Here is a 15,917-nt window from a genome sequence, read left to right on the forward strand (position 1 = left end):
CTGTGATGTGAATAGAAACTGTGTTACTTGATTCATTGCACAGTACGTTTCTGTTGTGCATGTTTTTCTCTGTCACCATATGACAGAAGTACTGGCACAGCTCTTTCCAGTTTATCAACATTTGAGACGTCCCAAGTGAACCAAATAAATTCTTCTTTTTTTAAAACTCATGCAGCATGAAGCCAAGACTGAGTTCAACTTACCACATTTAAGTTATTCAGATAAATTATGGGCATTTCTGTGCATCTCTCACACAAACCTTGGGGTTTTTTTTAATATTTCCCTCAAGCTACCAAGTATTGCCCCTGCATGGCATGACCTGAGCAGACTTCAGCATCAATCTGTTTCTCATTATCCCAATTTATTGTTGATTATGGATAGATATATATATATATCTAGTTAAGACTCTTTTTCTCAGCCTTCACTCACTGAGACTTTAAAAATATTCCAATTTTATCTTTGTGAAAAGCTTCCAAGTCCTTGATTTTTTCATCATATGAAGTTCTGAGAAATTTTATCTGTCTCAAAGCCTCTACTTCCAGAAAACCTATTAAGTACCTATCTCATGGCTTTCCTCTTTTTCAGGACACTCAAAGGTCTCTTCTCCCACACCCCAGGAGGTTTTCAAGAGGGGTTCTACACGATAAAATAAGCAGTTTCATCTCTCTCACCACCTGCACTCAAGGGGTGCTACATAGAGCTGCTTTATGTCTTTCACCTTTCCATGCAGATCTTCTTGAGCTACCATAAAACTGGAATTAGCAAAAAGGGAACTGCTGGGGTTTTATTGTGCTAATGATTCCTGCTTCGAAAGGAAACGTGTGAGGCACAAGTAGGACTGAGCCTTCAATGCTTACACATGTTTCACCTACCTCACATGACTTTCTGTCACTTACTGCATTATGTGGGAAAGTCACCTCATCCTTTTCCAGTGGCCTGCTTCCCTTAGAGGCATTCCTTGTGCCCAGCAGAACTGCCTGTTGGGAAAACAGCAAGGGCCTCTGGATAAGGGATGCCATGAACAGATGTGAAGAGGGGAAAAGAGAAATTTAATCAAGTGATTTTGCCTGCTGTATCGGCACACACAGTGCACTTGCATGACGATTTCCTAAGCCCAGGACACATTAGCCTCACTCTGTGTGCATCAGTGTACCTTGCACAGATATATGGGAGTCCTAAGCACATAACCAGCCTCTCTAATTGACTGGGCACTTCATCTATCTTTGGCAAGAGCCAGCTGAAGCATGAGTAGATGTCCGATTCATGGAGGAGGAAGGAGAAGAAGAAAGAAAAGCATTTTCTCTTGCAGTGGGACTTTTCACATTACTAAGCTACTGTAAGTATTGCACTAACTGCTACTGAACACCTCTGAGAAAATCTGCAGCCTGAACCTCCTGACTTCCAACATCCCGAACCGGAGCTTTTGGAAGTCACGCACAAAGTCACACATGGATTTCAAGGCTGTGGGACGCAGGCCTTTCCACTTTATTGGTGCGTAAGCACATGCAGTAAGCTGTAACCAAATATGTGCTTACATCTGGAAGCACTTTAAAAAACATGATTAAAATATAAAAAACATATGAAACACATGATTTTGCAGGAAGTTCTAACATCACAACATGCTGCTAAAAGGAAAAGCACACTACTGGTCTGGGCCCTTGTTACTGGGCGGACATGGAATGGGAGAGCCCTGAAAGGGAAAAGAACTCCTTGCTTCAAAGCAGTACTGGCTATTGCATGTACTCAGAATGTTTTCCTTCAGAGAATTGCCAGGGTTTATCCACCAAAAAAGATGTCCAAAAATACCCACAAAGGAGCAACAGAAGGGCCTTCCAATGCCACAGAGGCCTTTATAGTCTGCTTTGCCAGGTGCAAGAATGGAAGATGCTCCAAGGAAGTTCCTCAAACTCTAAAAGCCCTGAAGAGGGGAAAAGACTTGTGTGCTGAGCACTGAACTTGTATGCATGGCAGATATTGGAGACTGGCTGCTGCGGCTAAATCCATCTGTTATCCAGCATTTCAAAGCACAGAGTACATCCTAATTGCTAGCAACCATTTAAATTCAGCTGCAAATTCCATCCAAAAGATGTTGCTGAATGGACTTCTGCCCACAGTGACCCAAATCATTAAGATTTCCTGTTGAAATGGTAACATTCCCATTTCTTGAAAAATGAAGATTTAGTAGTACCTTTCCAAAACAATCCATAAAAGACAACTGATCCTCAAATGTGAAATGTTTCTATTTTTCTGTAATAAATAAACTAACGATTGCTTATGATCATCATCTGGCATTGATGCTCATTCAGCTTGTAAAACAAAAAGCGTAGTAATAAAAATGAGTTGGTGTTTTCCCTTCTCTTGAATGACATTAGGAGAAAGAAATTATCTTACATGAGCTACAGCATTTTAGAAAACCAAATCTACATAATCAATAACATCATAAAAGGCAGTAATAATTAATTTCCATTGATGAACCTTGTTTGGTTGAGAATTGAAATGCTCTTTAAAAATATTATTTAAGTAACAATAATAGGCAAGCATTAATATTTTCAGTATTAACATTCTCATCTTTAGAAAAGACTAATCCCAAGTTTACAGAAGCAATTTGCAATTTGCCCAAGGTAAGATGGGATATGTAGGCATTTTAAGTGCAAAATAGAAAATACTGAACTGCTTTAAAATCAGGTTTTTATCCTCATCTAAACACATCTATGCTGACTTCAACAGAGCCAAGTAAAGAAACAAGTTCTGGCTAAATTCACACTTGGAAAAAGTAGGTTTCCTCCAATTTAAAGTTTATTACCATATTTCATACCTCGGCATCCCTATTTTACTATTTATACAGAATTTAACTGCAGTTGGCCGTCTCATATGAAAGATTAGTAGGAATCTCATGTGTTCAGTGAAGTTTGTGATGACTGAAATAGTATGTGATTTTTCCATGCACTATAAAACGCTCCGTAAATAGGAAAAAAAAAAAAGCAAACAAGATGTTCTTGTTTGCCTATAGCAAGCAATTTACATCCTTTTAAGATCTTCTGGCATTTGGTCCTTTATTCTTTTGCAATAGCAAACCCAAGGTGTCCTGTAAGCACCAGATTGGATGAAACCTGTTTTCCTGCAGATTTCTGCTCTTTGCTCTGTAATTCTTTCTTCTCACTGCAAATGGCCATATCTCCCCACATTGCTTATTACACTATCACCCAGCAGGAGAAACTGTTCTATGATGAGTCTGGGACTGCACACATTTTGTTTGGCCACTGAGCCACTGCCAAACAGAATGTATAACAGCTATGTTCTGCCTGCCTCTTCCTCAAAATTGGCACCAATCATGGGGTTTTTTTCCTCCATACACTCACAGATTTTCATAAAACATGATATTCATTGAGAATTTCGCCTTTCAGATTTAACTGAGAGACACAAAATGGTTCAAAACACATGACAGAGGGAAATAAAAAGGGAGAACATGCAAACCTTAGTAGAAGTCTCACTTAGAAAATGAGAGTAACAAGAAAGACCTAAGAATTACACTAATGTGACAGCTCTGTGAAATCCAGTTTGGGTTGTTTGGGATTTTTTTAAAAGATTCTAAGATTACGCTCTTAAATCTGTTTTAAGAACTGAGATGAGTGACCCTGCTTCCAATACAGCAGGAATACAGCATCTTACTTTTAATGTGATGTGCACCTTAATTAGCACTTTAAACTACAGCACTCTCACTTCCTGACTTTAGCTATTCCAATGATCACCTACAAATGCATCCAACCAGATGAAAAAAACTACTCACAGACCACAGGTAAATAGACCTGCAAAGTTAAAAACAAACAAAAAAACCCTTCTAGATGGATACTGTCAAGTTAATGTACTTGTAGATAAAAAGAAACACATTCATTTATAAAATAAATAGAAATTCTAAAAATATTTTAGCAGTAAGAAATTACATGTTTTAAGTGATTTTCCCAAAGGTACAAAGCAGTTAGATGACACCTTGAGATTTCTATATCCAGAGGTAGATTGAAACTTTTAGAACTTCTTAATGCTGTGGTAAACTCTGAATAAACCCAGAATGACAGAGATGGATGCAATACCACTGTGTACTATGTTTCTGTAACTAAACCCCCATAAAATTGTTACCTTTTCAAATAGTTAAACTGAAATTAAGGTGTTCAACTGATAAGTCAGTATCTGAAGTTGGAAGTTCTTTCCATCAGTTCATAACTGGACTGTCTTAAGAACAAACTCCTCCACCTGAAAATCAGTTGGATGTGCAACTATACATATGTAGCTCAATGTAGATAAAAGAGTCAAATTTTCATCCAAAGTTTCTGATGTTTCAGTTTTGGCCAGGTCAAAACAACTGCTGTAAAAGTTTCCCTTTCAGAGTCCATCCCCAATGACTGAACACTGTCATGTATTGCTTTTGCTCATCATCTTTTTTGAGATTTTTTCTAAAAGACATGCTTTGGAAAGGAGTAGTTTTGGCCAAATTTTACGCAAGAGAGTGGTGGATTCAATACAGGAAATAAAGCCTCCAAAAAAAAATCCAACAAGACTGAATTCCCAATGATATAAAAGATGGAATAGATGGAATGAAGTCAAGATTCTGCATGTCACAAACATGTCATTCCCTAATACATAAATATTAATTATAAATAAGTATTGCTGCAGAGAATTTCTATAGAATGTTCTGTATTTCTATTCAAAAAGCAATTAAAAAGCTGTATTTGCTATGACCTGCTGGTATGCAAAAATACAATGTGCATTTACTCCAAAATCCAGCAGACTATGGCTTGATTTAAAAAAAAAAAAAAAAACGAAAAGAAAAACCAGAAAAAACCCAATAGGTTTTTGAATATAAGTGGATGAAAAAAAGAAAGAAACTTAAAACAATGCTAGCTTTGAGAACTGGGAGGTGGCTACTGCCTGTCCTGCAGGCGAGTGCACAGGGCCAATTAGCTGAGCTATGTCTACCAAGGAGTCATAGAATCACAGAATCATGGAGGGACCAGAAAGATCCTCTAGTCCCAACCCCTTACTATGTGCAGAGTCACCTCCCACCAGAGCAGGTTGCTCAAGGCCTTATGCAACCCAGCCCTGAACAGTTCCAGGGTTGGGACATCCACCCGGGCTGGCAACTCCCAGGGCAACCTGTTGCAGCTTCTCACCACCCCCACAGTAAAAAATTTCTTTTTTCAATCTAACCTAAATTTCCCCTCTTTCAAACTGTACCCATCAGTTCACAGCACTGTTGAGAATCACCTGGTGGCAATGTCAGGAGAGATGCAGAAGCAATTGAGTTATTGCAATTGAGTATATAGTGCAGGAGACAAAGAGGGAAAAAAAAACCCAACACATCAGTACATTTTTAATTAACACAGCCAGGTGCTGCTGAAGCTACAGTCTGGGAAGGGTTCATGAAAAAGAAGATGGAGAGAGCATTCATTCCTTGTCCCTGTGAGCTGCTCCAAGATGTCAATCTTGCTTCCTGTGTTTTTACTTCCCAGCACCCAGCTAAGTCAACCCTGGGTACATGCTCATGCCAAGTACTTGCAGCATTGCGGTCTTTAAGGACAGGACACTCAGTGCTATCCATATGCAATGCCCAGCTTGTCTTAAGATTCTCGTAGCAAATAAAAAAATCAGTCTACCTTCACATCTATTGCCAAAACGCGTGTAAAAAGTAGCTATTATTTACCATCTCCAATATATAACAATTTAGATCTCTTTGTATGTCAAGACCTTTAAAAATAGTCCACAAACCACCAGTTGATTGCATTGTTCCAAAGGCTGTTTTTCAAAGACTTTTGTTGAGTTGGTTTTGTTTACTTCATTTTTAAAAGGAAAAATATAATGCATTCCTACTTCTGCTGCTTAAAATAATTTCAACAAACTTCCTTTAACAAGAAAAAAAAAAAGAAAACAAACAAACAAAAGAATCACCTGTGGTTTGGGAGTACACAATGGAAAATTTCAGGCCAAAAAATACAGTTAAAAGAAGAGCAAAGTGATAGAAAGCAAATGCCTTGATATAACTTAAAACATGATTAAGTTACCAGATCCTGACAAATTTCTTGGTTTTCTTCCAGATCCTGGCAGTAGATTATAAATGAAGAGTAAAAACAAACCACAAAGGAAAGAATTTGAGGAATACTACTTTTTTTATAGCATGAACTATCCATTTTTACAGTTTTTGCCTAATACTGATGTAATTCTTCTTGATGTCAGTGGAAGGATAGTTGGGCCTCCACTGGGAACTTCTGGAAAAAACCTTCCTTGTGAATTTTCAGCCAGAGCTTGAAAGAAGCTTTATGGGGATCATAGAAAGTGCATTCTGATTTTCACACAATTCAAAGGTATTTCCAAAACAGGCTGATTCTGTCATGCTGCTGTGTCACATTTTGTATTTTTTTTGAACAAAGTTCTGTGCCAATCACTTTCTCCTCCATTTTCATTGCTTACATGTTATAACTTACTCTCCCCTACTAAGGGCACAGATTTTTATTTCAGGAAATTATTACACACAGGCCAAAATAACAGAAGCGCAGTGACAACAGGCCACAATCACGAACAACCTATAAAACACAGACCAAAACCACAGGCAGTATTTTCAGAGGACATTGATCCTCAATCCAGAGGGACTGCAAAGTCAGGTCACCTTAGGAAAGGCACTTTGAAGGTACTTCCACCAGCCTGGCCATAACCACCTATACAGTTCTGGTTAGCAGAGAAGTGGGAGAAGAAGGAGTGAGACAGCACTGGGTTACCTTCAACCAGCTCTGCCACAAAGGACTAATCTTAGGAGGATATCTTCAGCTGGTGCTGCATTTTGGAAATACCAAAAATTCCCAGCAATAATGGGACCATGTATTTCATGGTATGGCCTTCTCTTTAATTTATCTTTTCCTTTATGGTTTAACACCATTAAATGTACTCTGTTCAAAACTGAACCAATTGCAGGTCTTTCACAGGAAATTTATTGTCCATGGAATATCTTTTAGGTTAAGAGGAGATGTGGACAGTTGATGAAACAAATGGAATACTGTCACCCAAAATGGCTTAAAAGAGGGAGAAGAGAGTGCTTTTTGCAGTACTTGAAGCTGTATTTGTTACCCACCTCTATCATATTGCTAAATAAACTGAGATTACATAATTAATACTAATACAATCTTTGGGTTTTAAAGCTAATATCAGAATTGGGAAGTTTATCTAGTTATTTCCTGAATCACCAAACATTTCTGTAACAGAGAGGTAGGTATTTCAGAAACTGAAGGTAGCACTATATATACTTCCATGGTTGTGGAGTCTGGTGTCACTTCCAGCAGAATACTGAGGAATCTTAAACCATTATGGTGCCACATTCCTACACTGAAAATCATCCCGACCACAGTTTTGAACTCCCCCACTGGTCTCACCCAATCCCTACCAAAGTCAGTAGGACCTTTGACAAAGTCCTGAATAAAGTCATGGGTGATTAAAAGAATTTAAAGTGGATGGCTTGTTCAGAGGAGAGGCAGAGGAAAGTCCATTGATATTTCTCACCCATCTCCCCCAGACCCAAGAATCAGAATTGCCAAAAGTCCTTCCAAAGGACAAGAATTTTTAAAAAGTTACAGAGATCTTGTTGGAGTTGAAATAAGAAACTTAACCTGTGCTCAAAAAACAGTCACAGCAGACGTAACCATCTATCCTTACCTCTACCTTCACTGCTAGACAGAGAGAAGTATAAAAGAGGATAGAAATTTAAGAGGATGTTAGGTGGAAAAGAGAGGCTCCATCTCACATCCCCCTCTCTGTGGTCATAATTTTGGAAGGAACAGCCTACTTTCTCGGGTGAATTTATAACTTCAGGTATAAAACTGGCTGCCAGCAGTGGAAATGCTTCTGAACAAATCCAGAGAAAGACAGCACAGGTCCCAAGGCTCATCTCAGTGACTGACAAATCATTTTAGACAGGTTGGGTTTCCTCTGTCATGCCATGCTTCTTCTACTTTTAGATCTCATCTGGTTTGCTTTTTAAGTTCTGCCTCTCTTATTACTGCTCCTATCCTCACTTCTGCTGCTTCTCTGCAATCATTTGCTTTTACCCACATATTACAGTCACTTAATCACTTCATAGGCCAAATGTTTCTCCTTTTATCTGTTCTTCTTTTACCTTCATCATCACCACCTGGGACAGTCTTCTGCTCATGGTTTGAGTAAGTTGTTGGAAAGGAAAAATGAACTGAAAGTCAGTTTGGGTATTCCAAAGATCACATTCCATGTGATCATGAGTTGTAGCTGAGAAGATAAAAGAAATTTTTGTCTTTGTTTTTTTAAATTCTTTTTAAAAATTATTTCAAAATTACTAGGATATAACTTAATTTTTTTTTTCTTTTAAATTCATCCTAACAACACTGTGATTCACTGACTCCATGAATGCTACAATTCTCTTATACCTGTCAATTTTCCTTCATCTATTGTTATAGACATCACCTTGTCATGACAGCCCAAACTAGTTCCTCTCTTCGAAAGAAAAATCAACTATTAGTCTTGAATTTCCATGATTTCTCATGTGACTCTAAAGATATCCATAGGTGTCATGCAGACCTGTTTCTGTTAATGTACAGATGTCAATAAAAGGAACAGATCTAGTAAAGAAAAGGTTTCCTTCTTCCATACAGAACAACAAAACAAACCTAAAAGTGAACAACCAAAATCACTTTCTATGTGATTCCCAAAACAAATCTGGTTACTCCTTGAAAAACATTAAAGATGTTAAATACAAATCTTTCAAACATTTTAATCTTTTCAAAACTAATTTTTTTTTTCTCTCACTGCTGTCAGAGAGAACTAAAAAAATGGTATAATTATTTCAGTCTGAGCTTATGATTCTTTGACTTTCTCTAAGAGAGAATAGTAGTATTTGGAAATATACTACTGATGTTTAAGCTTCCTGCCAGTCACATTAAGTTCTGTCAGTCCTCAGTCAGTCAGTGAGAACACCAGATCTAATCATCATTATTGCCGGGTTTCCTTGAATCACGGAACACAACTACTGTGAGCAGATATTCTGCTTTCAATAATAGATATGAGCATAAAATCCTCAGTAAATTCTTCTCTTCCTCATTAAACCTTTTCCCCTTCATCAGGCTGATCATCAGAGCATGAAGAAATGTTTCATAATCCGCTAGTCTGGTGTCACAACACCACTGGTGCATTATTTTGCCAGTGGAAATGCCAGAAATCCAGAAAGGATTGATCCTCTGCTCGTGTGACTGTGGAAGAGGCAGCCCCGTGTGAGCACCCACCTTTCCCTGCTCCCCAAGGACCTCGTGACCAGCAGGAGGTGGGTGAGCCCCCAGCTGCCCAGGCCTACAAAGCTGGAAGGAGACCACCTCCTCAAAGTTTCTTTTACTTTCAGTTTTTAAAGGTGTAAGGAACACTTCAGCGGGTATTCCTCCCTCACAGCATTGCCAAGAAGGAAATTATACATTTATGTTACTGGAGAGAACATATTTCTTTCCCTCAGAGCAAGCCTGAAACTCCTAAAAGAAAAGAACACCCTTAACTGAACTAAGAACACAGTCAAAGATTTTCTTGTGGAAAGTAATGTTTAGCCCAAGTCAAAATATACAGAAATTCAATTCACAATAAAAAACCACAAAATATGAGGTCCATTTAAATCACCTTACATTGCAGCATTGCGTTCTAATCTGTATTTCTTAGCATTTCTCTGGCAAAATCCCCCCCTCTTTATTTAAAACCATTTTCAAAATTGATGGGTAAACTCAAGAGCTCAAACTGGCAAATAAAAAAGAACACAATACATGAACAACATGAACTTCTGCACCTGAAAAAGACTATAACATCAGATCAACTCAGAACTGAAGCTCATCTTATTTTTTTAAGCAAACATTCTGCTAATTGTTAGGTGAGCATAAAAACAGAAAGATCAAGAAACAAGTAGTAACATACCCTCTGTGCAGAGTTCATCTGACCAACTTCTTACATTGCATATTAGAATTATTCTATCAAATGGGCATTTTCCATTTAGCTCCAAATAACTGCCACATAATTTTAAGATTTTTCATGCATCTGAATTATATGATGAAAATAATTTTGTACAGAATCACACTTCTGCTTGAGGAAAAACAAACTCACTTCTCCTCTAAATTACAGACATCTTAAAACCTCACATATAGAGTAACTTTGACACGCCTTGATGACTTATTACTCTAAATTTCATCCACTCAGCAGTTTTCACAAACATATTTCTAACATTACTGTCAACATGCGATGTTTAATTCTGTTGCTGTACTAATGAAGCAGCTTTTTCAAACCCAGTAACTGAAATAACATTACAGCTCAGATCATATTTATTACCATTACACTAGATGACTAGTGTATCTAACACAATCGGTTCAAGAACTTATCCACAAGTATTGTTTCCCTCCTTAACCGACTCAAATTTTATAACAGCCTTATCTTCTGTATAATTGTGCAACTTACCTAAAATTCAGATAGCTCCCTGGTATTTTTGGAAATATGTATCAGAGTATAAATCCTTTTTCTCTCAGCAGAAATCAGAATCTCAGAATATTGTTTTAAGAAAAAATTATGTGCATCACAACAAAGGAATTCAGAAAAGCTGCAGGAAAGCTTGAATAAATAAAATAAATATGGATAGAATAAAACTGGCTTCCTCCCAAACCCCGAGTTTGTGAAAAGAACAAAGCACACACAAACAGCATGTAAAACCTGAATTCAAAATACATTTATAAAAAAGGGATGAGGACACATGTTTTTTCTATTTCAGCTTGAAAAATAAAGGGACCCAGCAATGAGTCTTGCTGGCAGGCAGATAACTCATAGGCCCTGACCCTTCGACTCACCAGGAATTCAAACACAAAGCTCTTTTCATAGTGACCGTGCCATACATTCTCAAGATAAGGCAGCGAAATAAGGAGCAATGGAGAGGTGCCACAAAGCTCAAACTGCAGAAAACTGCTCAGAAATTGTGCTCACTTATTCACCTCCATGCAGCTGCACACCCAGTGCTGGCTGCAAAACGATTTCTTTCCAAATCAGAAGCCATGCAGTGTGCTTTTAGAAACAGGACCTGTCTCCTGAAGCAAGAAAAGCACAAGAGAGCAAGCAGCAAGGAAAGGGCTATCCCTGTGCATTTCTGTATCGTTCAGAACTGAAGTGCACATCCGGACAAATAATCTGGAACACAATGAGCTCTGCAGAAGGATCGCTGTGGTAAAATGGAAGGGTTTTTAGAGACAACAAAAATAGCTACATTTCAAACAACATTTCAAATCTGGACTCACCATGAATAAGCAACAGTTGCCTGAAGTTAGTGTGTTATTTTCTGCCCTGTTCCACTGCACTTTTTGCCTAGTTGTCCAACACTTGGTAGCTCAGAGCTGCCACACAGAGGCCCCTTCCGTGATCTGGCTTATTTGCCTGTCAGTTTGAGTCTCAGCTTCTGTATGATGCAGCTGTGCACTTTGCTGAAGGTCTAATATCATTTCCATAAGCTTTCTCCCTGTCTGGAGCAAGCAGTTTGTTCTCCCTTCTCAATAAATACTCAGATCACTTTTCTGGTACTCACAGGGATAAAGCTTTAAGTTGTTAAGGAGTTCTTACTAAGTAGTGGGTGGAGAACATAAGCTCAGTACAAGGAAACTCTGCGCATAATCAGAAACTGAGAAACTTCCTCCCTTTCCCCCAACCCCTCCTCTCACCAGGCGAAGCTGCCAGTGCCTCCTTTACAGAAATTTAGGAATGTAAAGGGAGGACTCAAAGGGGCCCAGTCAGACAAGCCTTTCTCAATCAATTAGCTTGCAGCCATTACTTGTGACCCTAGGTCACACAACATAAGTGTGTGGGGTGTGCCTTTAGGGGTACACCAAAGCTACTTATTAAAACTTACATAACCAAAAGTGCTCAAAATCAAATAAACTCTGAAAACTGGAAAATACTTTCCATGTACCACAGTTTTGAAGGAAGAAGGGTTTTGCACAAAGGTTGTTTTGCTTTGCTTTTCCAATAACAAATCATTTGACGCAGGAAACTAATTTTTTTATATACTTTAAAAAAAAGAAGAAATAGAATGAAATGTGAGATGCATAAGCAGATTTTAAAGCGGTATTTATGATTATGCAAAAATTAAATAAAACTAGCCTGAGTGATATTTGACGAAGCACATGCTCATGTTTCTTAAAATAAGACTATTGCGTGTAGCTGTAATGGTATAGATGTTTACAGGACTATTTAATTAATTAATGACGTTCATCCCTTCTTGCAGAGGTTTTTCAGTCCTCTGCAAGAAACTAGTTCTCAGCATTCGGATTCCATTCTTCATTTTAATTGCCCAACATAACAAATTGAACAATTTACTTTTAGAAAAGGTCTGGAATATTTGAGCACTGCATTAAGTTATCCTGCCCTGAACACACAGGGAGGAGAGGGTGTAACTTGCCATGATTCCCACACAACAAGTATACACCCCTTGGTGTGGAGGAAAACTTCAAAAAGACCCTCAGTTTCATATCCTGCCAACCCAATGACATGGAGATGATGCCTTCGAAAAACCCATGAGGGAGTCCTGATTTGAAAAGCAGATCTATGACAACCCCTTTCTGGGCCAGGCGAGATCAATGCACTGCAGGGGCGGTGCACTTTCATCTCAAGGTGCATCGCAAAGCATCTTTAAGTAGTGCCACAGATCAAGGCTTATACACAGAAGAAACAACAGTTCATCCCAAACTTCACCATCTACTGAAGGTAACTGAGCAACAGCTACACAAAAGCTCATAGAGGACTCAGGGAAACATGTAACCATGTGGTGAAGTTGAGTGCGGGTGTTGTAGACAACCTGCAATCTCCATGTCCCTTGTCTATTAAAATCCCAGCCAAAATCTCAGAACAGGCAGCAGGGCTCATGTTAGTCCAGACATTCATTCAAGAGATCAGATTGCAGAATCAGGACCACTGAGTAAGTGCCCTGGGGTAAGGATTTTGCTTCTGTCTTGCACGTAAGACACCATTTAAAATTAGGTCACATTCAAATCCTTGGAAATGCCTGGCAGTAGAAATAATAATCACAGAAACTTTAATTTTGAAAGAAATAATGGGCTCGGGATTAAGATGCTGGACTGGAATTTAGGATATTTGCGTTCTGTTCCCATTTGTGTCTCAAATGACCCAAATGATTTGGGAGACATTGCTTCGATTTCTGCATTTATGTCAAATGGCACTTGTCTTGCAGCTGTAAGGCCTCCACCTCCTCAAAGTTTATCAATAAAAAATGGATGATGATAATAATCTTCAGTATGCAAATCCCTTCAATACTGGTTCTCAACACATGCTCTGCATAGAGGAATTAAAGCAGCATTGAATATAAAATATTTACTGACACTGGACTTCTCAATAACTGCAAACAAGGAAGCTATCTACAGCAAATCTTCTGAAACCTCATTCAAATCCGTCATAGCCTTCAATATCTGTGCAATCGCCAGGACATAAGAACAAGTCCATACACACGAATGACGCTTCATTCTTCCCCCTTTAGCCCTCTAAGTGTAAGGTTCCTGGAAAGCTTACAGGGTTGGGCCCTTAAAACACAAAAGGTTGGACTCCCTAATAGTAGAAAGAAATGGGAGGACAGTGCCTGTGAGGAGACAGGCTGCCTAGAGTGTCACTCCCAGAAAGTGTTAAGAAAAGGAGAACTCACTCCATCTTTGACTAGTCTCTGTCAACTTCCAGGCTAAATCAGAGGAATTGCCATTGATTTCAGGTTTCCCTTTAACCCACAATTTCTAAAGCAAGATGAATCCCCAGCAGCCCACTTCTATATACATTCACACCTTTCTTTGGAAAAGGTGATATGGAACATTTACAACACAAATAACAAAGAAACGTAAAGGATGTTTTTAATTTAACTTAAAACAATGCTTCCACACTAGAAATAATAATAGAATAATGGCTTCTCCTGGCACTGTTGAGTCCCCTGGCTAAGGACTCTTCCTTTTCCTGATCGCTGGCTGTAAAATTACCCCTCCATTGGCTCCACTCCATTGCTGCCACACTTCAGCCATGCAAAGGCAATGTGAGCCAGTTCAAAATTATCCCTAACACAGAAAGACAGAAAGTTTGAAATGGAATGAGATCCTCAAACCAAAGAGGGCAAGCAGGAATATACTAAACTCCTTTAGCATTCTCAGGGTGCTGTGCTATGAGCGAGATTCCTTTTTATTAATGGAAGTAACCACCACCTTTAGTGTTTCCACGTTTGCATTCTAAGAAGGATCAGCCCAGCACAGACTATTTCAAAAAAGGATAATACAAGTTTTCATATATTTTTCCACATTCTGCTCTTTTTCCTCAGAAGTAATGAAATTTGGAGCGATCTACCTTAACTAGCCACCTTTTTTTTCCCCTTATTTGTCGCACGTTCTTTTAGACTAAGTAAATGTTCGGCTCCTTGCACCAAGGTATTTTCACACTTACTAACTCAGAGCTAGCAAGGAGATTAAATGTGTGAGAATTTTACAAGTTTTTCTTTGTATATGCAGATCTTCAGACCTGGAATACACCCAAGTTCAATGTGATCAATATATGATCATGCTACATTAAGGGATCCTTTGAGAATAAAAGGGATTTCTTGTTATTTGGGAGTTGTTTTTCTGCACTGGTCAGTAGGAAAAGCAACATAAATTCACAGAACTAGGTCCCCTCCTCTGTTATGCTCTTAAATGAGATTAAATTCATTTTAGTTAGAAAGATAAACAAACTATGTGCAAAACACTTGTGGCAGAATCACAAGTGTAAAGTTTACAGTGTTGATACTGGTACTCAGCAGACATTCATATCTTAAGTCATGCTCTAAATGTTCTACATTAAAAGCAATGCTTCTTTAAGAAATAAAATAAAACTCATTCCATTAAAAAATAAAAACAAAACCAGCTTTCAAATATACTACAGTACTTTGAAACAGATCTTCCACTCTTAAAGCCTTCTTCCCCTGCATTCCCCCACCCCCTTTTCCTTTCAGGAAACAAAACTCAAGAAGAGAAAGAGAGCGAGAGTCAAAAGGTTACAGCCAGCTTGTAAGTGCAAAGAACGTGAGAGGCCCATTCTTCCCCTTAACACCTGACATCCCAGGGTACATTTTCCCCAGTGCTGAGGCTGCTGGATTAGCCATGCAGCTCCTGGTGATAATGGAAGCTGTGCATCTCATTCGCCATGCACTGCTACTTAAAGTTCTTCTCCTACCCCACTCCTGTAAATTGTTCTCATTCCTGCTACACAATTACAAACTTAATTAATGACAATTTTCATTTTGCCATGATCAGTTAAATACCTTTTCTGAGTCCCAGATAACAGATAAGAATTCATTCCTGGAATTCTGAAGTTTGAAAAATTTGCAGTAAAATCAGTAAAATGATGCATTTATTCTTAATTACAAATAAAACCCAAGAGAGAACCTGACACAAAGCTAATAAACGTTAAAGCTTTGATTAAAAAAAGCATCCTGATCAACAACCTTTGTGACAGCATTGGAACATTCATGCTGCTATTCCTTGGCTAAAAACAGCCAGGTTTCCATGATTTCCACAGCTTGTTGTAGCAGGTGAAACACATCTAAGGCATGTTTCATATAGATACAGAACAACAAACATGCCAGAGAGAAATACTAAATTACCAAAGTCTTTGCTGCACTTTTTCGAGGATGGAAATTCCTTGTATCCCTCAGATGTAGCTGAGATTTACTTGCTTGGCTGATGCTGTAGGAACAAGGAAACAATTAACTCTAATTAGGTGCATAATTGTGCACAAAATGGAAAAGGACTAAAAACAAAGTTAATTCTAAACACCAGAAGTCTTCAGGCTAAAGGACAAAAGAGAAACAAGATTGATTAGGGTAGAAA

At 38.4% G+C, this 15,917-nt stretch overlaps 1 protein-coding gene across 4 annotated transcripts in view; it reads right to left on the reverse strand.

Annotated features, from left to right (window-relative positions):
- The window catches only part of LOC121669244, a 281,899-nt gene that overhangs the window by 215,574 nt on the left and 50,408 nt on the right, over nt 1–15,917 (reverse strand). For 3 of the 4 annotated variants that reach the window (XR_006017658.1, XR_006017661.1, XR_006017662.1), the window contains exon 1: nt 11,313–11,688. The exons of the other annotated variant lie outside the window; for it this stretch is intronic. The gene's annotated coding sequence lies outside the window, so the exon portion shown is untranslated. Of the gene's footprint in view, nt 1–11,312; nt 11,689–15,917 lie in introns of those variants that run through there. 4 annotated transcript variants of the gene reach the window in all.

This window comes from Corvus kubaryi, unplaced genomic scaffold, assembly GCF_017639235.1.
Source record: "Corvus kubaryi isolate FWS band 111438036 unplaced genomic scaffold, C.kubaryi_AGA036_p1.0 37391, whole genome shotgun sequence".
Taxonomy (NCBI): Eukaryota; Metazoa; Chordata; class Aves; order Passeriformes; family Corvidae; genus Corvus; species Corvus kubaryi.